The sequence below is a fragment of the Ranitomeya imitator genome, chromosome 4, assembly GCF_032444005.1.
Source record: "Ranitomeya imitator isolate aRanImi1 chromosome 4, aRanImi1.pri, whole genome shotgun sequence".
Classification (NCBI taxonomy): domain Eukaryota; kingdom Metazoa; phylum Chordata; class Amphibia; order Anura; family Dendrobatidae; genus Ranitomeya; species Ranitomeya imitator.
The window spans coordinates 626,471,315-626,495,884 of NC_091285.1; the positions used below are offsets into that span (position 1 = coordinate 626,471,315).

At 45.8% G+C, this 24,570-nt stretch overlaps 1 protein-coding gene across 1 annotated transcript in view; it reads right to left on the bottom strand.

The window, feature by feature from the left end:
• Positions 1 to 24,570, bottom strand: part of SLC25A37 (solute carrier family 25 member 37) — a 34,765-nt gene that overhangs the window by 8,880 nt on the left and 1,315 nt on the right. The gene's annotated exons all lie outside the window — the stretch shown is intronic.

The following is a 24,570-nucleotide window of genomic DNA, read 5'->3' on the forward strand; positions in this document are numbered from 1 at the left end:
TGTCTCCGAGTCTGATTGCATAGTTATTAAGGTTGAAGAAAGACTTTAAGTCCATCTAGTTCAACCCATAGCCTAACCTAACATGCCCTAACATGTTGATCCAGAGGAAGGCAAAAAAAAAAAAAAAAAAAAAAAAATAAAAAAAAAAAAGGGCAAAGAGTAAGCTCCACATTGGGGAAAAAAAATTCCTTCCCGACTCCACATACGGCAATCAGACTAGTTCCCTGGATCAACGCCCTGTCAAGGAATCTAGTGTATATATACCCTGCAGGGTGGATAAAAATCAATGTTTTAAAAAAATAAAAAAAAATATCGGATTTTTTTTATTTAAATCAGATTTTTTTTCAATAAACTGCTTTTTGAGGAAAATATTTTACCATCCAAAGGTTCTTCCATCATGAGATAAAGCGGAGTTGTTTAACTCAGTAGAATAAAGGCTGTATATGTGTAACATTCACAATGCCATGCTCTTCCAGAGGTTTCTGTAGGATTAGCGGGCAGTTTCTCTCCTATATTATCACAGACGCTCGCTTTACTTACGCAGTTCTCAAAACTGAATTTGACTCCGCAGAGGTCCCAGCCTCTTCTTCACGGCAAAAATGTTACAACATGAACAGAGTTGAGAAAAAGACCTTAATCCTATTGTTCTACAAACCTATGAATACAGAATCAACCCCTTCAGTGCCAAGTCCAAGAAGTTAGACAATATGTTTCTGATTGTTTGGAGTGGAATAGATCTGCACAACACAAGAAGAATGTGAATCTAAGTGTGAGGAGGAGGAAGGGCAAGCAGACAAGAAAATGAAAGTGAAACTTTGAGCACACTACTGCAGCATAGCCACAGACAGACAAGTCTGGATCTGTTTGTGTGTACGATCTGAGGTTTATTACATTATTTCCTTAAAATGGCAGCAGGCCGTAAAAAAGACCCAGTTTGGGAATATTTTAATGAAGCTCCTTCGCCTATCGGTAAGGCAGGCATGCGTGCAAAATGCAAACGATGCAAGGCCTGGTGGCGCGAATGAGGCAACATCATGAGAAGTGCGGTGATGAATGTTGCCTCATTCGCACCACCAGGCCTTGCATCTCTTTGTTGCATCGTTTGCATTTTGCACGCATGCCTGCCTTACCGATAGGCGAAGGAGCTTCATTAAAATATTCCCAAACTGGGTCTCTTTTACGGCCTGCTGCCATTACAAGGAAATAATGTAATAAACCTCAGATCGTACACACAAACAGATCCAGACTTGTCTGTCTGTGGCTATGCTGCAGTATTGTGCTCAAAGTTTCACTTTCATTTTCTTGTCTGCTTGCCCTTCCTCCTCCTCACACTTAGATTCACATTCTTCTTGTGTTGTGCAGATCTATTCCACACCAAACAATCAGAAACATATTGTCTAACTTCTTGGACTTGGTACTGAAGGGGTTGATTCTGTATTCATAGGTTTGTAGAACAATAGGATTAAGGTCTTTTTCTCAACTCTGTTCATGTTGTAACATTTTTGCCGTGAAGAAGAGGCTGGGACCTCTGCGGAGTCAAATTCAGTTAGGTAGAAACTTTGATTTAAATCACTGATTTAAATCAAGCCTTACTGACTAGTGATTTAAATCAGTTAGATTTAAATCAAATCCACCCTGATACCCTGTAACATTATACTTTTCAAGAAAGGCATCCAGTCTCCTCTTAAATTTAAGTAATGAATCACTCATTACAACATCATACAGCAGAGAGTTCCATAGTCTCACTGCTCTTACAGTAAAGAACCTGCGTTTTATTATGCTTAAACCTTTTTTCCTCCAGACGTAGAGGATGCCCCCTTGTCCCTGTCTCAGATCTATGATTAAAAAGATCCTCAGAAAGGTCTTTGTACTGTCCCCTCATATATTTATACATTAAAATAAGATCACCCCTTAGGCTTCGTTTTTCCAAACTAAATAGCCCCAAGTGTAATAACCTATCTTGGTATTGCAGACCCCCCAGTCCTCTAATAACCTTGGTCGCTCTTCTCTGCACCCGCTCCAGTTCAGCTATGTCTTTCTTATACACCGGAGACCAGAACTGTGCACAGTATTCTAAGTGTGGTCGAACTAGTGACTTGTATAGAGGTAAAATTATGTTCTCCTCATGAGCATCTATGCCTCTTTTAATGCATCCCATTATTTTATTTGCCTTTGTAGCAGCTGCCTGACACTGGCCACTGAATGAGTTTGTCATCCACCCATACACCCAGGTCTTTTTCATTGACGGTTTTGCCAAGAGTTCTAGAATTAAGCACATAGTTATACATCGTATTACTTCTACCCAAGTGCATGACCTTACAATTATCCCCATTAAAGCTCATTTGCCATTTATCAGCCCAAGCTTCTAGTTTACATCAATCATCCTGTAATATAAAATTGTCCTCCTCTGTATAGATTACCCTGCAGAGTTTAGTGTCATCTGCAAATATTGAAGTTCTGCTCTGAATGCCCCCTTCAAGGTCATTAATAAATATGTTAAAAAGAAGAGGGCCCAATACTGACCCCTGTGGTACCCCACTGCTAACCGCTACCCAGTCCGAGTGTGCTCCATTAATAACCACCCTTTGTTTCCTATCCCTGAGCCAGCTCTCAACCCACTTACACATATTTTCCCCTATCCCCATTATTCTCATTTTATGTATCAACCTTTTGTGTGGCACCGTATCAAAAGCTTTTGAAAAGTCCATATACACTACGTCCACTGGGTTCCCTTGGTCCAATCCGGAACTTACCTCTTCATAGAAACTGATCAAATTAGTCTGACATGAACGGTCCCTAGTAAACCCGTGCTGATACTGGGTCATGAGGTTATTCCTCTTCAGATACTCCAGTATAGCATCCCTTAGAATGCCCTCCAGGATTTTACCCACAGTAGAGGTTAAGCTTACTGGCCTATAATTTCCGAGTTCAGTTTTTGTCCCCTTTTTGAATATTGGCACCACATTTGCTATAGGCCAGTCCTGTGGTACAGACCCTGTTATTATGGACTCTTTAAAGATTAAAAATAATGGTCTATCAATGACTGTACCCAATTCCTGCAGTTTTGTCAATTTTAGTGATTTTTAGACGCCGCCGCACTTCCTGCTGGGTTAAGCAGGTGACATTTAATTGGGAATTTTTATCACTAGTCATTTTGTCTGCCATGGGATTTTCTTGTGTAAATATTGATGAAAAAAAGTCATTGAGCATATTGGCTTTTTCCTCACCCTCATCCACCATTTCACCCAGACTATTTTTAAGGGGGCCAACAGTATCATTTTTTACTTTCTTACTATTTATGTAGTTAAAGAATATTTTGGGATTATTTTTACTCTCTCTGGCAATGAGTCTCTCTGTCTCAATCTTTGCTGCCTTGATTTGCTTTTTACAGAATTTATTTAATTTTTTGTATTTATTTAATGCCTCCTCACTACCTACTTCCTTTAATTCTCTAAATTGCTTTCTTTTTGTCACTTATTGCGCCCCTTACAGCTCTATTTAGCCATATTGGTTTCCTCCTATTTCTAGTACCGTATATACTCGAGTATAAGCCGAGATTTTCAGCCCATTTTTTTGGGCTGAAAGTCCCCCTCTCGGCTTATACTCGAGTCATATACCCGGGGGTCGGCAGGGGAGGGGGAGCGGGGGCTGTGTAGTTATACTTACCTGCTGCGGTGCGGTCCCTGCAGTCCCTGGCTTCCCCGACGCTGCAGATTCTTCCTGTACTGAGTGGTCACATGGCACCGCTCATTACAGAAATGAATATGTGGCTCCACATATTCATTGCTGTAAATGATCGGTAACTGTGACCGCTCAATTACAGGAAGAAGCTGCAGCGCCGGGGAAGCCAGGGACTGCAGGGACCGCGCTGGGAGCAGGTAAGTATATGGGGAGCGCAGCGCTGCGCTATATTTACCTGCTCCTCGCTCCAGTGCGGCTCAGTCTTCAGCGTCCTCTAGCAGTGACGCTCAGGTTAGAGGGCGCGGTGACGTAGTCAGTGCGCGCCCTCTGCTGAGCATCAGTGCTGGAGACGGAGCCGCACGAGGAGCAGGTAAATATTGAAAGCGCAGGCGTCCTGAGCAAGAGAGGTGAGTATGTGATTATTTTTTTTTTATTATTGCAGCAGCAGCATTCCATATAGCACAGCTTTATAAGGAGCATCTATTGGGCCATAATCAACGGTGCAGAGCATTCTATATAGCACAGTTGTGTATGGAGCATCTATGGGGCAATAATGAACGGTATGGAGCATCTATTTTTATTTTTGAAATTTACCAGTAGCTGCTGCATTTCCTACCCTAGGCTTACACTCGAGTCAATAAGTTTTCCCAGTTTTTTGTGGCAAAATTAGGGGGGGGTCGGCTTATACTCGGGTCGGCTTATACTCGCGTATATACGGTATGTTTATTCCCATACGGTATATACTGTGCACAGGTCCTATCCAGGATGCTAATAAACGTCTCCCATTTACTTTGTTGTTGTGAATTCTGTGGCCAAGCTCCCTCCTGTGGTCGTGAGTGGTACTGTGGCTGGTTCTGTCTATAAGCTTCCTTTGGTGGATGAGAGTGGTACTGCGGCTTCTGAGTTTCCTTCCTCAGGTGATGAGGTTAAGTCGTTAGGTGCTGCTCTATTTAACTCCACCTGGTGCTTTGATCCTGGCCTCCAGTCAATGTTCTAGTATTGGTCTTGCTTCCTCCTGGATCGTTCCTGTGGCCTCTCTATCCTGCATAAGCTAAGTTCTGCTGGTGTTATTTTTGTTTGCTACATTTTCTGTCCAGCTTGCTATATTGGTTTTTCTTGCTTGCTGGAAGCTCTGAGATGCAGAGGGAGCACCTCTGTACCGTTAGTCGGTGCGGAGGGTCTTTTTGCCCCTCTGCGTGGTTGTTTGTAGGTTTTTGTGTTGACCGCAAAGCTATCTTTCCTATCCTCGGTCTATTCAGTAAGTCGGGCCTCACTTTGCTAAAATCTATTTCATCTCTGTGTTTGTATTTCATCTTTACTCACAGTCATTATATGTGGGGGGCTGCCTTTTCCTTTGGGGAATTTCTCTGAGGCAAGGTAGGCTTATTTTTCTATCTTCAGGGCTAGTTTCTCAGGCTGTGCCGAGTTGCATAGGGAGCGTTAGGCGCAATCCACGGCTACCTCTAGTGTGGTGTGATAGGATTAGGGATTGCGGTCAGCAGAGTTTCCACGTCTCAGAGCTCGTCCTATGTTTTTGGTAAATGTCAGGTCACCTTGTGTGCTCTGAACTTCAATGTCCATTGTGATTCTGAATTGCCTGTTCATAACACTTTGTGTATTTTTGTGTCTCAGGATATCGTCCCAGTTAATTGCACCAAGATCCTCTCTCATCCGTTGGAAATTTGCCCTCCTGAAGTTTAGTGTCCTTGTAACCCCTCTATTACACATCTTTTTAAAGGATACATGAAAACTTATTATTTTGTGATCGCTATTCCCCAAGTGACCCCCAACCCTTATATTTGCTATGCGGTCTGGCCTGTTAGTTAATATTAGGTCTAGCAGTGCCCTCCTTCTTGTTGGGTCCTGAACAAGTTGTGAAAGGTAATTGTCTCTCATAGTTGTCAAAAACCGATTACCTTTGCTGGAACTGCAGATTTCCGTTCCCCAATCTATTTCAGGGTAGTTGAAGTCCCCCATAATAATGACTTCTCCTTGAGTCGCAGCTTCATGTATTTGCTTTACGAGGATATTCTCCATTGCTTCCATTATTTTTGGAGATTTATAACAAACCCTTATCAGTAATTTATTATTTTTCCCCCTCCCCTTATCTCCACCCACAGGGATTCTACATTTTCATTAAATTCACCTATATTATCACGCAGGATGGGTTTTAAGGACGATTTTACATATAGACACACCCCACCCCCTCGCTTATCTGTACGGTCATTTCTGAACAGGCTATAGCCCTGCAAGTTAACAGCCCAGTCATGGCTCTCATCCAGCCACGTTTCAGATATCCCCACCATGTCATAATTATGCTCCAACAATATTAATTCTAATTTGTCCATTTTATTGGCGAGGCTTCTGGCATTAGTATACATGCACTTGATGTTCCTCTCTGTACCTCTATTCTTTCTTAAATTATTAACTGTTCTAACCCCACCCCCCATGCCACCGCCACCCCCAACTTCCTTATTTGTGCCCAGGTCTCTGTCTGCACTATCTTCCCCTCCTATAAAATGAATACCCTAATCCCTAGTTTAAACAATCCTCCAACCTTCTAGCCATTTTCTCCCCCAGCACAGCTGCACCTTCCCCATTGAGGTGCAGCCCGTCCCCAGCGTAGAACCTGTAGCCAACTGAGAAGTCAGCCCAGTTCTGCAGGAACCCAAACCCCTCCTTCCTACACCAATTCTTGAGCCACTTATTAACCACCCTAATCTCCCGTTGCCTCTCTGGCGTGGCACGTGGTCCGGGCAGTATTTTGGAAAATACCACATTGGAGGTCCTTGCTTTCAGATTGCAGCCTAATTCCCTGAAATCATCTTTAAGGACCTTCCACCTACCTCTAACTGTCATTTGTGCCAATGTACACCATGACCGCTGGGTCCTCACCAGCCCCTCCCAGTAATCTGTCCACCCGATCAGCGATGTGTCGGACTTGAGCGCCGGGTAGGCAGCACACCGTTCAACGATCCCTGTCTTTGTGACAGATTGCCCTATCTGTTCCCCCAATAATTGAGTCGCCCACTACCAGCACCTGTCTGGCCTGCCCTGCTCTCCTATTCCCCTCCTTACTGGAGCAGTCACTCCTCCGGCTTTCAGAGGACATGCCTGGCTGCAGCAGTGCTACCCCTGTACTGGCACCCCCTCATCTGCCAACTTAGCAAACTTATTAGGGTGTTCCAGATCAGGACTAGCCTCCCTGGCACTCTTCCCTCTACCCTGCTTTCTATCTGTCACCCAGCTTGCTACTTCATCATCCTGCAGCTCCATCCCACCATCCCCCCCTCATCTGTCTTATTGAGTGTCTGCTCCGTGAGCAGAAGACTCCTCTCCATATTGTCTATGGATCTCAGTGTTGCCAGCTGCACATTTAGAGTCAGAATCTGGGCTTCCAAATGCACAACGTGCTCACATCTCGCACAGCAGTATGCACCCTCGACCAAGGACTGCATACATGTGGCAAGATGTGCACTGGATGGCATTAACAATAGTGGAGCACATTTCCTAATGGGGATTGCACCAGACAGAACCATTAAATAAAAAAAAAAAAAAAAAATGCAAAGTATCAATAAAACACAGACAGCAATTCAGTAATTCCTCCCTTGGAAACTCCCTGAATCGAAAGTCACTGAATCACAAGTCACACTTACCGCCGTCCACACTTACGCTCAGATCACACTCAGCTCATTCACACTTGCCAAGATGAAGATTAAGATTTTTTTTTCTTTTTCCCCTCAGCTGCAATCCACCTTGCTGTTCAATGCACTTCCCAAAAAAAAAAAAGGAAGTGATATCCCTGAGATAAGAAGCACCAAGACTCCCAATTGCCGCTTATCCCCCAATTAAAATACCATGTGTGTTCAGCCGCGGGTGCGTGTTACAGCGAATGGCAAGCACCCAACTAATGTCGAATAGGATTATGAGTCTCAGCGATAAAACTCTGAACCTTGTGCATTATGCAAACCAGATTACACAACCCTAGTGAGAAGAATTAATCCTCGATCTGCTGGTTATCCGAGCGCATCAGCGCCACCTCAACACACGGAGGGTCACCCGGAGGAAGGCTTCCTGCTACCGGGCATGTACATACTTGACAGGGTTTGTAAAGGCATCCGCTAAAGACTGGCACAGAAAGTGACAGCTGGCGGGAAGACAAGCGGGGTGGGACCGGCAATTCCTTTCCACCACTGACACCCCCCGTTGGCTCGGCTCCCTGGATGGTAAAGATGCAGGCCTTGAATGGAAGCCACCGAGGTCGGGACATCCACATCTGCCCTCTTCGGTGCCTGCTGCTCATAGACAGGATGAAGAATGCTGGTAACGGCACTTGTGTTGCGTTTATGGATCCACAAGACGCTGCTTCAATATCCCAGACACTCCAAGCCATAGGGACGGAGACTCTAATGCTAGACATGGTCCCGGATCATAAAGTAGGCCGTCTGTACTCAAGCCTTGAAGAAGAGTCCACCAGAAAAAGAAGTACCAAACTGATTAGTACATGTGCACCACTTAATGCGCATCTCTCAGCTGCCATGCACCACCGCAAGTAATGTTCTCCATGGAGTCTGTCGAATTTAGTCCCACTTTTGGGGGGTAATGAGCGATGAATTTGTCAGGTGTGCCCATCACAACACATCCTGGGTAAGCGCCGACAACTTTTCATTAAGTTGCCAGATCGCATTGTGACTGTCCAAAGCTTTTGCGTCATTTGAAAATAGCTTTACGACAAAAGTCTAAAAAAATAAAAATTGCCACTTTTGGAGTTTTCCCGACAAAATCATTAACGTTTTTTACATATTGGATAGCGTTTGGCCAGGCAGGATGGAGGGTGTTCAAGAACAGCCAATTAACACATTTATATATTATGCTGGGGAAATTAAAAAAAAAAAAAAAAAAAAAAAAAAATGAATGAACCGCACCTTTAAAAATCATATAATGATCTAAAGCCACTAGGCAAATATATATATAACTGAACATGAGGTTTTTAGTTTAACATTCTGATCAGACTGTACGAAGCCCACTGCCACGTCACGGCAAACCTCGCAGTGGGTCCTACCGCCCTAACGTAGCGGAGTCATGCGCCGACCACATCGGCAATGCACCAGCAGGACAGACGGCCTGGTGTCCCACAGCACCAATGCTGCAAGACTGAGTCCCCATGACTCCAGACCGCGCCGCCCCGCCAGCACAAAACCGCAGCATCAATGGCCGCCACACAGCACCCACCCCAAATGGGTCGGCGACCGTCTCCGCTCGGGCGTTAGTACCCACTACGAAGTTTGTCGTGACACGGCAGTGGGCTTCATACACTCTGATCAGAATGTTAAACTAAGAACCTCATGTTCAGTAATATATATCAAAGTAGCGCCCCTACCCTCGAGATCACCGCTTGCAGTCAAGGTAAAACTTCAGATATAAATTTGTCCTGGACATGTGATGACGGACAACGAGCAGCCATGACTTGTGTCACCGAGTGTTATACATTGGGGGAAATCTAAAGATAACGACCACTATATATAACCACAAGACCATGACCTTCATGAAAATGACATCAGAGGAGCTTTGCATAGTACCCTAAGGACATAAAAAGCTACTGACCTACTAATCAATCTCTCCATGCTGAGAGTCAATGGACCTGCTCTAAAAGTCTATGGAAGTCAAATGGCACTGCGGAGACAATTTTTGCAAAATTTAGCCATGTTCCTCTTCTCTTCAGATGTGCAGTTAGCTGGTAATCTTACATGAAGTCCCTTATACATTTAGAAGGTGCCACGTCCCTCCGATGCTGGACATGCAGAGGAGAAAAAGCGATTGTTGGCCAATTCTGCCTGATGTAATAAATAGATCTAGTTGTGTAAAGTGCCTATCGGCGAGCAGATGAGATTGCGTCGCTCCTTCCTCATCCTCTCCTTTTGCAAGAACTTCATTATATATATACACACTGCTAAGAAAGAAAAATGCTGGGGACACTTGTACATCACAGTATAACCCCCAGTCAATAAATCTCAGGGAGCCACTGAGTCCATTCCACCTGCTTTGGTGTAAATGAAAGACAACAGGAGCACAGGAGAAGGACAGAGATAATAAGGGAATGGTTTTCAGGTGGTGGCACAAAATTATTCTTCTCTTATCCTTTGACTGATTCTTCTCTAGTTTTGCATTTTGCTAGAGTCCTTGTCGCTAGTGGCATAAGGTGGTACCTGCAACCCATTAGGGTTGCACTGGCCATCCAGTTCCTCCAGGATGGCACCGTTGCATGATGGTTTCCTGGTTGTCTCGGCACAGTGTCAAGAGCTTCTAGCAGATTTCATATCACAAACAATTACACAAAAATATCTGGACAGGAGGACCACAGAAGGGCATCAACCCAGCAGCAGGATAAGCATTACGTCCACTGTGTGGGGAGGAAGCCTCGGCTCACAGTACCGCACCATGCGGCTCAAAAGGCATCCGCCTGAGACCACCAGAATTTGCAGGTCCGCCATTGTCACCTCATTCTCTTACCAGATAAGCACTGGTTCACATTGTGCACGTTACAGAAGTGGAAGTATGGTGACGCCGCGGTGACTTTTGTGCTGCCGGCAACATCATCCAGAATAACCAGTTTGGAGGTGGGTCACTGATGGTCTGAGGAGGTATCTCCTTGAAGCGTTGCACAAACCTCCACATGATAGGTGATAAGTACCAGGAGGAAATCCTCAGAGCTATTGTCAGACTTTACAGAGTAGCCCTGGGTTCCTCTTGGTGCAGCGCAATGCCCGACCTCATGTGGTCAGGGTATGTAGGCAATTCTTGGATGACAGCCATTGATGCCATTGTCAGGCCCTCACCTTCCCAGACCTGAATACAATGGAGAACCTGTGGGACATTAGGTAACCGTTCAATCAACGCCATCAAGTAGAGACACATTTCTCCAGGACCCCATCGTCATCTCATCAGGAGCATGTCCAGACGTTGTCGGGAGTCCTTACAGTTGTGTAGGGGCATACATATAATAAGAACTCACACTATAGCTTTCTGTGTTGAATTTCACACAAATTAGATCCACCGGTGAATTTAATGTCTTAACTCTGATCTTCTGGGTTATTTGGAATCCAGCCCTCAATTGGCTAATGATTTATGTTTCTATTGATTTATCATCAATGAATAACACTCTTTTTATACTAGTGTAATTGAAATCTAAAACTAAATCTAAAACTAAAAAGGGGAAAGTTTTCAGGTGTTACAAAAAAACAAAAAACAAATTCTGCTGAAGGTTCATATATAAATGATTAAGAGTTTTTGGTTGAGCTCGAGTCCTGCTGCCATCAGTCATCCCGGCCAGCAGATGAACAGCAGAACTTTCCACAACATGGAAATCATATATTAAAGCTGTTTTTTTGTATTACGTCTGAGCGTCTTTTCTTCTTTTCTATGCATGCTCTACGTACGTCAATTTTGGTTTTACGCATCTCCTACGCACTTCTGTACAAGTCTTAAAAACCACTAAAAATAATATTTAAGTGCTCAAAAAAAATTTTTTTTAAAAATCACTTGAGAGGTCATAGTATGAATTTAGAAGTTTAGATTGTTGAGGATCCTGGTACTCTGCCCCCATGGTCACTACAACAAGGGGCAGGAGCCTTTAGCTGACCATTGTGCTCTAGGCGGAATTAGAACATCTGTGAGACATAGTCAATGTATGGACAATGATCTACGGGACTGGTCACGGGCCAAAAGCATACATGAGGCGGTGGAGTGCGGGTCGGGAGACTTAAAGCCCGTATGTACATTACAGTCTGTACATGGACCACGTGTCTCGGACGTTCAAGTTCGTTCTAAGCCCAAAATCAAATGAGCAAATGTAAAGATCGTCCTTTGTTCTAGATGAAAACCTGACTATTTTTCCATCCGCATGGTATCAACAAATAAAAGTCAAAAACAGTAGCTATGTTAATTGGTGACCCGTTTAAATCCGATTTCTGTGCGCCCATTGACTTATGAGGGTTTTTTTTTACGAGTTGACCATCGGTGCGCATATAGAACCGGTCATGTGAATTACACCTTTGCATTGGTCACTGTGCGGTCCCTTAGGCTAGCCGTTTTGGTTACGGGCAGTACACGGATCGATTGTATGATTGTCTGAATAAGCCCATACCCTGCGTCTGCCTCTGTTGATCATATAAAAACAAGCAGAGCGGTATACAACACTTTCTCCATTTCCAAGGATCAGGTGAGCCGTGGGGGACACAAACGAAGTGGCAGAAGGATCAGCTGAATGCTTACGGCCCCTCATTATAGTCAATAGTGGGAGACTCAGGAGCCAGATCCCCACTTATCAAACTGTCTAATATGTTGCTAAAAGCTTAGTTACAATTGAATCAGATTTTCTTATCTTGGAGATAGGAGATATAGATAGATCTACATCATATCCATCACTCCAGATTTTGGAAAAAAAAAAAAAAAGTGGGGGTCTACAGGCAAGTGGACAACATTCAGCCACACTAGTTAGAGAGGTGGGCAACACAAACCTATCAAACATTGCACGGGCCCAACACGTCACCAAGTCATAATCCACAAAGAAAGCAGCTACATCAGGCTCTGCTACGTCTGCTCCACACTGATACCATGCCACAACGTTCATCAGTGAACACCAGGAATGACATAGCACTTTTTCACCTCTGTCATTCGGCCAAACAGCCTGGGTGTGGAAGTTATATAAGCATTTAGCAAGATCCTGATATTAGGCCTTCATGAGGAGACGTCCAGCCCTGGCAGTGCCGCCGAGACTCTCGTGTGCTGCATAAACTGCACGTTTTATGAACTCGCTGTGAATGTTACCACTAAATAAGAGCGGCCTGCCAGCGCTGGTTTATGTACCGTGCATGCCACGTGATGGACGCTGTCCCTGCTCACTAGACTAATCTCCAGAGTAATTCTGGAAATCCTCCACATTACAAGATACACGCTGCTTACCACAAGACTTCAAGGAAGTTTTGGGATTTCGAAAGCTGGTATCTTGTGCGACTGCCAGAAAAGTTCTCGTTTCCCAGTACAATAATATACAAGCTGAAGAGTCGCTCTCTCCCCAGAGGGTGAAACGCTCTACATTACTTCACTATATCCTGTTGTCAGGATGCGACAAACCAAACGTCATTAATAAACTCCTGTCATTTAGATTTTCTAGACTGGACAGTGGGAGAATGAACAGCGCAGAGCAGGTCCGAGCCCACTAGAGAGAAAAAGCACAAAAAGAGCAGAGCAGGCCCGAGCCCACTAGAGAGAAAAAGCACAAAAAGAGCAGAGCAGGCCCGAGCCCACTAGAGAAAAAGAACAAAAAGAGCAGAGCAGGCCCGAGCCCACTAGAGAAAAAGAACAAAAAGAGCAGAGCAGGCCCGAGCCAGCGAGAGAGAGAAAGAACACAAAAAGAGCAGAGCAGGCCTGAGAGAGAGAAAAAGCACACAAATAGCACAGAGCAGGCCCAAGCCAGCAAGAGAAAACACAAATAAACACAAATAGCACAGAGCGGGCCCGAGCCAGTGAGAGAGAGAAAAAAAAGCGCAAATAGCACAGATCAGGCCCGAGCCAGTGAGAGAAAAAGCACAAAAAGAGCAGAGCAGGCCTGAAAGTGATGAGCGAACATGCTTGGATAAGGTGTTATCCAAGCATGCTCGGGTGCTAACAGTATCGTTGGCGTGCTTGAATACTATGCTTCGACAGCCACAACACATGAGGGACTGCCTGCTTGTTAAGTAATCCCTGCATGTGTTGTGGCTATGTTACGTGTTACGGAACCACTCAGCACACAGAATATGTTGTGCAGTTATATGTATAATAGGTTGTGTCGGCTATTTTCCCCACTACCTGGTAGGGCCCCTGCCATGCAGCTTGGAACTTGTTCTGCCTAGTGGGCTCTAACACCAGGACCTTCTGTCCTATTTTCAAGGTGCGCTCTCTGGCCCTCCAATCGTACCATACGCGCTGGCGCCGCTGGGTCACCTGCATGTTCTCACGTACAGCCTGGGTCAGCTCCTGTAGGCAGTCCCGGAATTCCACACATAGGGTACAATAGGTACCCCTTCTATGAGGCCCTCCCCTTCCCAGTGTTCTAGCACTAAGTCTAGGGGTCCCCTTACCCGTCTCCCGTATACCAGCTCGAACGGGGTGAACCCCGTGGATTCTTGGGGCACCTCCCAATAGGCAAACAGGAGGTGTGGCAAGAATTTCTCCCAGTCCCTGTAGGTCCTGGTAAAAGTCCCAATGAGTTATTTTAACGTCCCGTTAAAGCGTTCACACAACCCATTGGTTTGCGGGTGGTACGGGGCGCTTCTAATGGACTTTACGCCGCACAGCTTCCACAGTTGGTTGGTTGGTCACCTCTGCTGTAAACTGGGTACCCTGGTCCAAGATAATCTCCCGGGGAAATCCAACCCGAGAGAAAACCTGGAGCAGGGCGGCCGCCACCGTCTCTGCCAGTATGTTAGGTAACGCAACTGCCTCTGGATGCCATGTGGCATAATCTACCACTGTCAATATATACCTTTTCCCTGACGGACTGGGTTTGGCCAACGGCCCTATCAGATCGACCGCTACTCGGCTAAATGGTTCCTCCACAATGGGGAGGGGGCGTAATTTGGCCTTGCATCGATCTCCCCTCTTGCCAATGCGCTGGCAACTGTCACAGGTCTGGCAGTACTGACAAACATCATAGGTTACTCCCGGCCAAAAGAAATTTTGTGTCAGACGATGCCTGGTGCGACTGACACCGAAGTGCCCGGCCAAGGGTATGTCATGAGAGATTCGCAGTGACTCCTGCCTATACTTCTTGGGAACTACCAGCTGTCGTTTTATAGTGGGGCTCGTCCATGTGTGGTGCTGCTCTGATCTGGTAGAGGAGTTCCTGCTTCCATATAAACTGTTCCCCTTCCAGTACCCCTCTCCCCTCCTGTGCCTTCCCACGATATCCCTCCAATGAAGGATCCTCAAGTAACTCCCTCTTAAATTCATCTGGGGTGGGCCAAGAAATGTGTCTGGCTATGGGAATACGTGTAGGGCTGGGATGTCTTACCTGGGCCTCCTCTGAGTGTGATTCCGCCTCCGCAGCTCGAGCTTGTCTCCAGGTGGTCACAGGATATCTCTCAGCCAGAGGGGCAACCGAGAAGGCAGTCAACATGGGCCCCAAGTCATTTCCCAGCAAGACGTCTGCAGGCAAATCCTCCATCAAGCCGACCTCAACAAGGCCATCCCCAGTTCAGGTGAATCCTGGCAGTGGGCAGTCGATGTATAGCTCCCCCTGCCCGGTCCGTCTTATCTTGGTCCTGGACGAGATGAGGCTTCACAAGGTTCAAAGTTGCCCCAGAATCTTAGTCCCTGCATACGTTTCCCATTAACCCACACGACCTGTCGATGCTGTTGTCGATTATCTGCCCGGGCTGCCTGCACGGGGTCTACTTCATGCAGCACTTCCTCCCCTTGGTTAGTCGTAGCCCCAATGCCGGGTCAGCTTCGCCTTGGTAGCAGTGTACAGTAGCCCGGCTGAAGGTAGCTGTTCCCGCCTTTGGCCACTGGGTATGCCGAGTCCGGTTGGGACATTGTCTTTGCAGGTGGCCCAGCTGACGGCAGGTGTGGCATCGCGCCCCAGGGGGACTGTGGTAGGCTGGGTTTCTAGCTTGTCCCCCTACAGTCTTCGTGGGTTTGGGGCCCTCCAGGTCCATGGACGGACCCCTAGTGACCATCTTTGATCCGGACAACTGAGGCCTCCTGGCTTCATGATGTTCATCGGCCAGACGAGCGGCTTCCTCAAGAGTCGTTGGCCGCCTGTCCCGAAGCCATTCCTGTGTCTCGGGGGTTAGTCCACTAAAGAATCGTTCTAACAAGAAGAGCTGGAGGACGTCCTCCTTAGTGGTTGCTTGGCTCCCTTGTACCCACTGTAGCAGTGACCGCCGTAATTTACAGGCCCGCGGAACTTTTGGCGGTATGCCTCTGGTGTCAGCGCATACCGGGCCAAGATCACTTCTTTGATCCGCTCATAGTCCATACAGTCCTCAGGTACCGTGTGATAGGCGTCCGCTGCCCGGCCTGTCAGCTTGCTGGCCAGAATCTGAACCCGTTCCTCCGGTTTCACTTGATGAAGGGCACACTGCCGCTCAAAGTCCTGCAGAAAGCCATCAATGTCTTCCTCTACCTCCCCCAACTGTCGGAAGGCATTATACTGGATCTTTTTGTGGCTTACTGTTGAAGGTACCTGGTCGAAGGCCAGAGCTCCCCCTGCTCGCTGACTCTCCTCTCTCCGCTCTGCCATCTCCATCTTGGCCAGCTCCACTCTGGCCCGCTCTGCCATCTCCATCTTGGCTAGCTCTATCCTGGTCCGCTCCGCCATCTTTTCCTTCAGATCAGTACGCACATCAGCCATCACCTCTCGTATGATCTCTACTGCAGGGTTTGGGCCATAGAACGCCAGTCTGTTCTTTACCTCCCTCTGGAATTCAGTCTCCTCCACGTTCACATTGGTGGGGGGCGCTGCACTGTCGTGTTCCATGATGGCTGCTATCAAATCTGCTTTTGTTTTGTTGCTGGCGATCAACCCTCGGGCTTCCACCAGATCTTTTAATGTAGTCCTCTTTAACTTTTGGTAGTTTTCCATTCATTCCTTTTTCTCCTGTAGAAGGGGTATCATATCCCGCTGTCTGCCACCAGTGTAATGGGGTCTACCAAGCTGGGGTACCTCTTTCAGTACCACCCCGCGTTTCAGGAGGTCCACTCTGCTTTGGTTGGAGTCTGAATGAAGGGCGCTGGCTGGAATTGCTTGGTTACATGGGCGCATATAAAAGATCACTGCTTCTCCATGTATTTCCAGTCTGAAAACTTTACTCACAGGATACAGAATATATCACACAGATACAGAGGGCAGGCCAATAGAAAAGTGGCAGGCCAGATATACATTACAATAGCCGCAGGTGGCCGGAGCCTGCCGATATTTACTGTGGGAATTACAAAGGTGGGGGGCGGACAAAAGGGGAATATCGTGTCCCCTCTGCCCAGGGGCGCAGCCTGTGGGCTGATGCATTAGGGACATGCATCTCGCATGGAACCTATTATACATATAACTGCACAACATATTCTGGGTGCTGAGTGGTTCCGTAACATGTAACACTGTCAAACAGCCACCTCCGCCTAGCGGTGTCCCCAAACTATCCAGATTAGTTAAAGGGGTATTCTTGCCTAAGTGTCACGGTGAGGGTCCAACTACCAAGAATCTAAGCAGGTTCTACCACTACAATAGAGTTTCACTAGAGTAGCGCCACATATGCGCTAAAATGGTGCCCTTTTCAAACTCCTCCATGCTACGGTCATGCTACACAGAGAAGAGGAAAGTGCCTCTATTAAGGGACCAACAAATGTTCAAGGGGTCGGACTACCACTACCTTTATCTGTAGTAGTGACCGGGGCACTGGGCACGAGACGTGTGTTTATTGCAGTAAGCATTCGTGAGCTACTAGGGGGTAATACTATTGGTCCAGATATCTAATAACGGAGGTCCTTTCAGCACGATTTCTTACGCCTTTTAATATTGGTCGATCTATTCACCGAGGTAGTACTCTGGGCATGCCATCTTCAGATCTAGATGACAGGGACGTAGTAATCATTCTATGAACAGCACCGCCCTCTCAGTGCATGATCACTTTCAATTGATGGCTTGTTAACTCAACGAAATGTTGCGCTTTACCTTATATATGTCTTGAGGTATAGAAAAAAAGCTCTGAAGAAAACATCCTACATGCGATGCCTTGGATACTACTTAATGTAACACACTAATTGGGTCACAGCTAACAGTGGGGTAGCACAGGGGTCGGTACTGGGTCCTTTTCTTTTTAACAAATTTATTAATGACCTTGTAAAGATCAAGCAGTAGATTTTTCATATTTGTAGACGATATTAAACTCTACAAGTTAATTAACATAAGAAGAAGATAATCTAAAATTACAGAGGGATTTATGGAAGCTGGAGGTTCGGGCTGAGAAGTGGAAACTGAAGTTTAACGTGGATAAATGGAATTATGTACTAAATGGTAAAACGGTCACTGAAAGAGACTTTGATATGTTGGTGGAAAGCAAACTCAACTTTAGTGACCGACCAATGCCAGGTAGCTGCTGCCAAGTCAAATAAAATAATTGGATGCAATAAAAAAAGAGACATAGATGATCATGAGGAGAACATATTGTTGCCTCTATACAAATTAAATATATTACAGGTTACGGGACGTTGATCAAGGGAACTAGTCCGATTGTGAAGTCAGGAAGAAATTTTTCCCCTACTAATCGGGGTCCTAAAGTCCACTGCTTGAATGAAGCATTTGTGACCACTAACATAACTCTTTATAACTCCTATAGATAGTTAAGAGTTGACCACTTAAGAAGTTCACCTTCTTAAAAAGCTAAAAAAAAAAAAAAAAAAACACATACAACAACTTATAGTCACCCCTGGTGTTGCCCCTGTGATGTTGACACCCAGTCTCCCGAGGCTCACACAACATTGTTCTGCCTCACATATTGGGTGAAATATAAAGAAAAAAAAAATGTGATAAATTATTTTCAGCTATTCTTTGTATCTATAGCGGGATGTTAGCCACCTTAACAGACCCCACAAGAGGTTCTCACAACGCTTTCCCAATCTTCAGTTATGAAGCAATCATCACCCCCACACACCATATAGCTTTAAGGCCTCTTTCACAGGTCAGTCTTTGATACGTGTGGTGACAGTTTTCACACATACCGAAGACACTTACACATGTAGACACATTCAAGTGAATGGGTCTGTGCACGTCAGTGTGTTACCACAGACCATGTGCCCGTGGGCAAAATACGCTAACATGTCCATTTTTTAACAGCAGCACGGGCCGCAAAACATCCTGCCCATGTGCACACAGATGACATCCGTATGTCAGTATGACATGCACCGATGCCCGAGAAGCAGCAGTACAGTTAGCGCTGATCCCCTGCGCCGGATGCTGAAGACGGCTCTCATCATTCTCCCCTGCTCTGCCAGCGATCAGCGCAAACAGGGGAGAATGATGAGTTATATTCAACTGATAACAGCAACAGCAAGCGACGGCTGATGGAACTACTACTACCGTGAGATCAGGCGGCGGCCGATTAATACTCCCTATACGACTGCGCAAGAAATATATAAAATAAAAAACAAGTGGGTTCCCCTGTATTTTTGATAACCAGTCAGGCAAAGCTGAGAATTGGGGGCTGCAATCCTCAGCAAGGTTGGTTATCAAGAATAGAGGGGTCCTCACTCATCTTCATATTATTTAAAGAAATCATTTAAAAAAAAAAAAATTGAGTGGGGTCCCCCCATGGTTTGAAAAAAAGCCAAGCTAAAGCTGACAGCTGGTATTCTCAGGCTGGTAAGGGGCCATGGTTATTGATCCCCCGGCCTAAAAATATCAACCCTCAGCCGCCCAGAAAAGGCGCATCTATTAGATGCGCCAATTCTGGGGTTTTGGCCAGCTTTTCCCACTTGCCCTGTAGTGGTGGCAAGTGGGGTTCATATGTGTGGGGTTGATGTCACCTTTGTTTTGTTTGGTGACATCAAGCCCATGGCTTAGTAATACGCTGCATCTTTGCACCGTCCAGGTTGAAAAGTATTTATCCCCAGACATTACGACGTGGGACATGTGGGGATTTTTTTTTTTTTTATAATAAAGAGAAAAAAACGGCACAAAGCCGTAGCCAGCTCACCAACCAGACCATAGATGATTGAGCACGGAGATGCGTCCAGATCGAGACGCCAAGCAGCAGCAATATACGAAAACGTGGAAACTCCAGCTCAAAAAATGGTGAAAATCTTTATTAGTCCATCTTCATTTAAAAGGACATCCTTAAAGGTTACTAAGGACACCAGTGGTTATATGAATGTAGGCCTACATTCATGTAACCACCGGTGTCCTTAGTAACCTGTAAGGATGTCCTTTTAAACGAAGATGGACTAATAAAGATTTTCACCATTTTTTTATTTTTATTTTTTTACTGGAAATGAGGGATTTAATGGAATTAGGCGTTATACTCCCCTGTTTCTTATTTTAAAATAAAAAAGGAAAAAGGGGGTTTTGGTTTGATTTCAAATAACAGACTTTATTCTGGCTGTGTGTTTATTTCCCATATAACTATAGGTTTAGTAATGGAGATGTGTTTTATTGACACTTCTCCATTACCAAGCCGTGGGCTTGATGTCACCTGACAATACAAAGGTGACATCAACCCTACAAATATTACCCCTTTGCCAATGCCACAGGGCAAGTGGGAAGAGCCTGGCAAAATGCTAGAATTGGTGCATCTAATAGATGCGCCTCTTCTCGGCGTCTGTGGGCTGCTATTTTTAAGCTGGGAGGACTAATATCCATTGCCCCTTAACAGCCTGAGAATACCAGCCCTCAACGGTCTGCTTTAGCAAGACTGGTTGTGAAAAATGGACCCCCCAAACCATTAAAAAAAAAAAAAAAATTATATTATATATAATAAATTATATTATATTATATAATTTATTATTCAGAACTGACTGAATGCAGCGTATTCATCTGCGTCACAGCTGATGTCAGAAACAGAAGAAATGGCGCATCCGGCTGGTAAAATGACAGATCCCATCTCATGCCGGAAACCCAGAAAATCCAGTTATGGTTAGTGAGGACCTTGGGGCGCTGTTGATCTGATGGATCCAGCACTGCATTTTTTCAAATTTTTTTTTCTCTCTCATGTAAAAAAAAAACAAAACAAAACAAAAAAAAACCCTTAAGGGTATGTGCACATGCTGCGGATTTTGCTGTGGATCCGCAGCGTTTCTTCAGCTGCGGGTCCGCAGCAGTTTCCAATGAGTTTACAGTTCAATGTAAACCTATGGGAAACCAAAAACGCTGTGTACATGCTGCTGAAAAACGCGTGGAAAATTATATATATATATATATATATATATATATATTTTTTTTTTTTTCATAATATACATTTTTTTTAAGAATGTAAATTCTTAGTCCACACGAAAAAACAAAAAATACTGAACAGCCAAGCAGGACGTCTGCTCATAATCACGAATCACACAATTCACCCACAGGAGACACAGGCAAAACTAACAGGACTCAATTCATCATTTGTGTTTTTACTTTTATCCTAAATCATCTTCTGCCATGTCTTTTGGCCCACAAATGTTGGATACAATTGGCACAAATTATAAATTTCTAATTTAATAATTCATTTAATTAATTTTATAATCATTTAAAATGATTTTTTTTATGCACATTTCACCAATGTAGGCTTTTTTTTTTTTTTAATTAAAATGACGCACATTGGACAGACTTTTATTCCCTTTCTAGGATCCTCAAATTTCAAAAAGTCTCAAATGATGAATTACCAAAAACATCTGGGCAAGTGAACCATGGCCAAAGTGTTGAGCAAACCTCCAAAAATGATGAGGACTGGCAAAAAAAAACAAAACAAAACAAAAAAAAAACACACACTAGCATAAAAATGTTGCAAAAGCCATACCAAATCTGACGCAAGCATAACAAAAATGCCTAAAACCAAACCAACCTTTTACAGCATAAACAAGGCGCAAAAAGGATGAAAATCGGGGCTTGAATCTTTGGAAATGTAAGACTTTAATGGGCAAAACTAGAATGCAAAACTGTCCACATCCCCTCTTTATGTGTACTGGGCACTGCCAGCACGACACAAGGGCGTCACCCACTACCACCCAGAACATATTCACCCCTTACTAATATCCTAAATCACTTCTCCTTCCCCTGCTCTACACGTGCCGACCTGACCCTTTATAAATGACACCAAGGGTAAAGGACAGATAAGGACAAAGATCAGCAGCGAGGGAGGGGGCACAGCCATGAACTACTACCTACAGGGCAAACGTCACTTTATTATACCGGCACGGCTCTGCGCACAGCGAGTATAGTCACCATGGAATAAAAGTTATACCCGGAGGAGTTATTAATGCACGCAGATCATAAGAGGCCAGGCACGTCTCAAGACGCGGAGTCCCACATGCATGTGTCTCATCATATAGTTGGATGCCATGGAACCACTCACCATTCCCACAGCCGAGGATTCTTTACAGTAAGAGCAGCGACACAGAAGGATCAGATGGTCTTTATCACATGCAAACAGCACAAATAAAGCCTCCCTGCGGATTAAGAAGGGGCTCCAATATAATGGTGGGGAATTCTTCACTTTTTAGGAAGAATGACCTTACAGTGCGCACAGCAATGGGGGCTCCATCTGTGTACTAGGAATTTGGCCATCAAGTCAGACCAGTGACCCATCCACACAAACACAAAAATGACGGCATCTCGCTAGGATCTGACACCCCTTCCCAATTCATACGAGTCTATATAGAAAAACCTCCACTGGGCCCAGAATATAAAGACACAAGAAAAGTCCTTTATGAACATTGAGGAGCATATACTGTAAAAGCCCCGTCCTCCCCGCACATCGGAAGGGGTCCCGGAAAGTCGTAGAGATCCTATTAACATATAATCTATGGGGGTTGGAAGCCTCCATTAACCCTTTCCCAGTACAGGACATACTATTCAAGCGCTTATCACTTAAACAAGCGACGTGAAGGCCGCCATATTGGTACTCCAGTCCAGCCTGGCGAGCGGAGACCGAGGACGGGGGTACAGCGCTATACAGGCAATCAGACCATCACAGGCTGAAGACCCCCAATGAGATGAAAAGAAAATGACAATGTGAAGTAGGAAACAGGTTTTGAAAACTTTATTACAGTCGCTCCCCATATTTGGTTTCTGTGTTTGTGTTAGAAACACATCATGGTCGGAAGAATAGAAACAACAAGGTAAAGAGGAAGAGGAGCAACACGATGGCTTCATACTATGAAGAGAACGGCAGAGAAGACCCAGGTGGACCTATCTGGGCTCACACAAGATCGATCATCTTACAGATCAGGTCTTCCAGCCGTTGAATAATTTCTGTACGAGTCTGATCAAAATATAAAAACACCAGAAGGAAAAAAAAGCAAAAAAAAATGCAGTTCTGGATTTTTTATTCACCCAAAAAATGCAATAAAAAAAAAAAAAAAGATACTAAAATATATACGGTACCAATAAAAACTACAGATTACTATGCAGAAGCCCTGCTGGGCTCCACTGACCGGGAGAAAAAATATATATGGGTCTTTACACAAGAGGAGGAAAAAACAAACTGATGGCTCCTTAGAAGGATATAGGGGTTTTTTCTCCCCATAAAGGAAATGTGATAAAAGTAGTGTGTGCAGCTCACGGCCCGGCCTATGGAAAGTACAGCTAAGGCATGCGCTACTTGAGGACCCCCCAACTCATACGCTTTTGTGGACCCCCGCACCCCATACACTTTTTTTTTACCTCCCCACTCCATACGCTTTTGTGGACCATAAGGCTGTGTGCACACGTTGCGGAATGGGGTGCAGAATTTTCTGCACAAAATCCGCATCGTGTGCGGAATAGATGCGGATTTTCTGCGGTTTTCACCACTGCGGATTTCTATAGTGGAGGGTGCAGAAACGCTGCAGATCCGCACAAACAAAGTGACATGCACTTCTCTTAAATCCGCAGCGTTTCCTCAAGGATTTTTCCGCACCGTCCGCACAGCTTTTTTTTCACATTGATTTACATTGTACTGTGAATCACAGTGCGGATCTGCAGAGTTTCTGCGCGGAATAATCCGCTGCGGCTCCGCACTATATCAGCATAGTGTGCACATAGCCTAAAGCCCCCGGCTGCCCCCCAACCTCTGTTTCTGCAGACCACCCACCAACAGGCGCAGACTTCTTACTATATTGGTTCTCTCCAAGCTGTGGCTCACTTTGACACTACAACTCCCAGCACGCCCTACCAGCTTCAGACATTAATAGCATGCTGGGAGTTGTAGTATTACCAGCCACAGGTCACCAATAGCCCCATTAGAGACCTGTCCTGCACTGGTTATGGGGTGGGTACTACTCCCTCTGTGGGGGTCCCTGTCCTGGTTATGGGGGGGGTACTGCTCCCTCTGTGGGGGTCCCTGTCCTGGTTATGGGGGGGGTACTGCTCCCTCTGTGGGGGTCCCTGTCCTGTCCTGGTTATGGGGTGGGTACTGCTCCCTCTGTGGGGGTCCCTGTCCTGCACTGGTTATGGGGTGGGTACTACTCCCTCTGTGGGGGTCCCTGTCCTGGTTATGGGGGGGGGTACTGCTCCCTCTGTGGGGGTCCCTGTCCTGTCCTGGTTATGGGGTGGGTACTGCTCCCTCTGTGGGGGTCCCTGTCCTGCACTGGTTATGGGGTGGGTACTGCTCCCTCTGTGGGGGTCCCTGTCCTGCACTGGTTATGGGGTGGGTACTGCTCCCTCTGTGGGGGTCCCTGTCCTGTCCTGGTTATGGGGTGGGTACTGCTCCCTCTGTGGGGGTCCCTGTCCTGTCCTGGTTATGGGGTGGGTACTGCTCCCTCTGTGGGGGTCCCTGTCCTGATTATGGGGTGGGTACTGCTCCCTCTGTGGGGGTCCCTGTCCTGTCCTGGTTATGGGGTGGGTACTGCTCCCTCTGTGGGGGTCCCTGTCCTGCACTGGTTATGGGGTGGGTACTGCTCCCTCTGTGGGGGTCCCTGTCCTGCACTGGTTATGGGGTGGGTACTGCTCCCTCTGTGGGGGTCCCTGTCCTGCACTGGTTATGGGGTGGGTACTGCTCCCTCTGTGGGGGTCCCTGTCCTGCACTGGTTATGGGGTGGGTACTGCTCCCTCTGTGGGGGTCCCTGTCCTGTCCTGGTTATGGGGTGGGTACTGCTCCCTCTGTGGGGGTCCCTGTCCTGCACTGGTTATGGGGTGGGTACTGCTCCCTCTGTGGGGGTCCCTGTCCTGTCCTGGTTATGGGG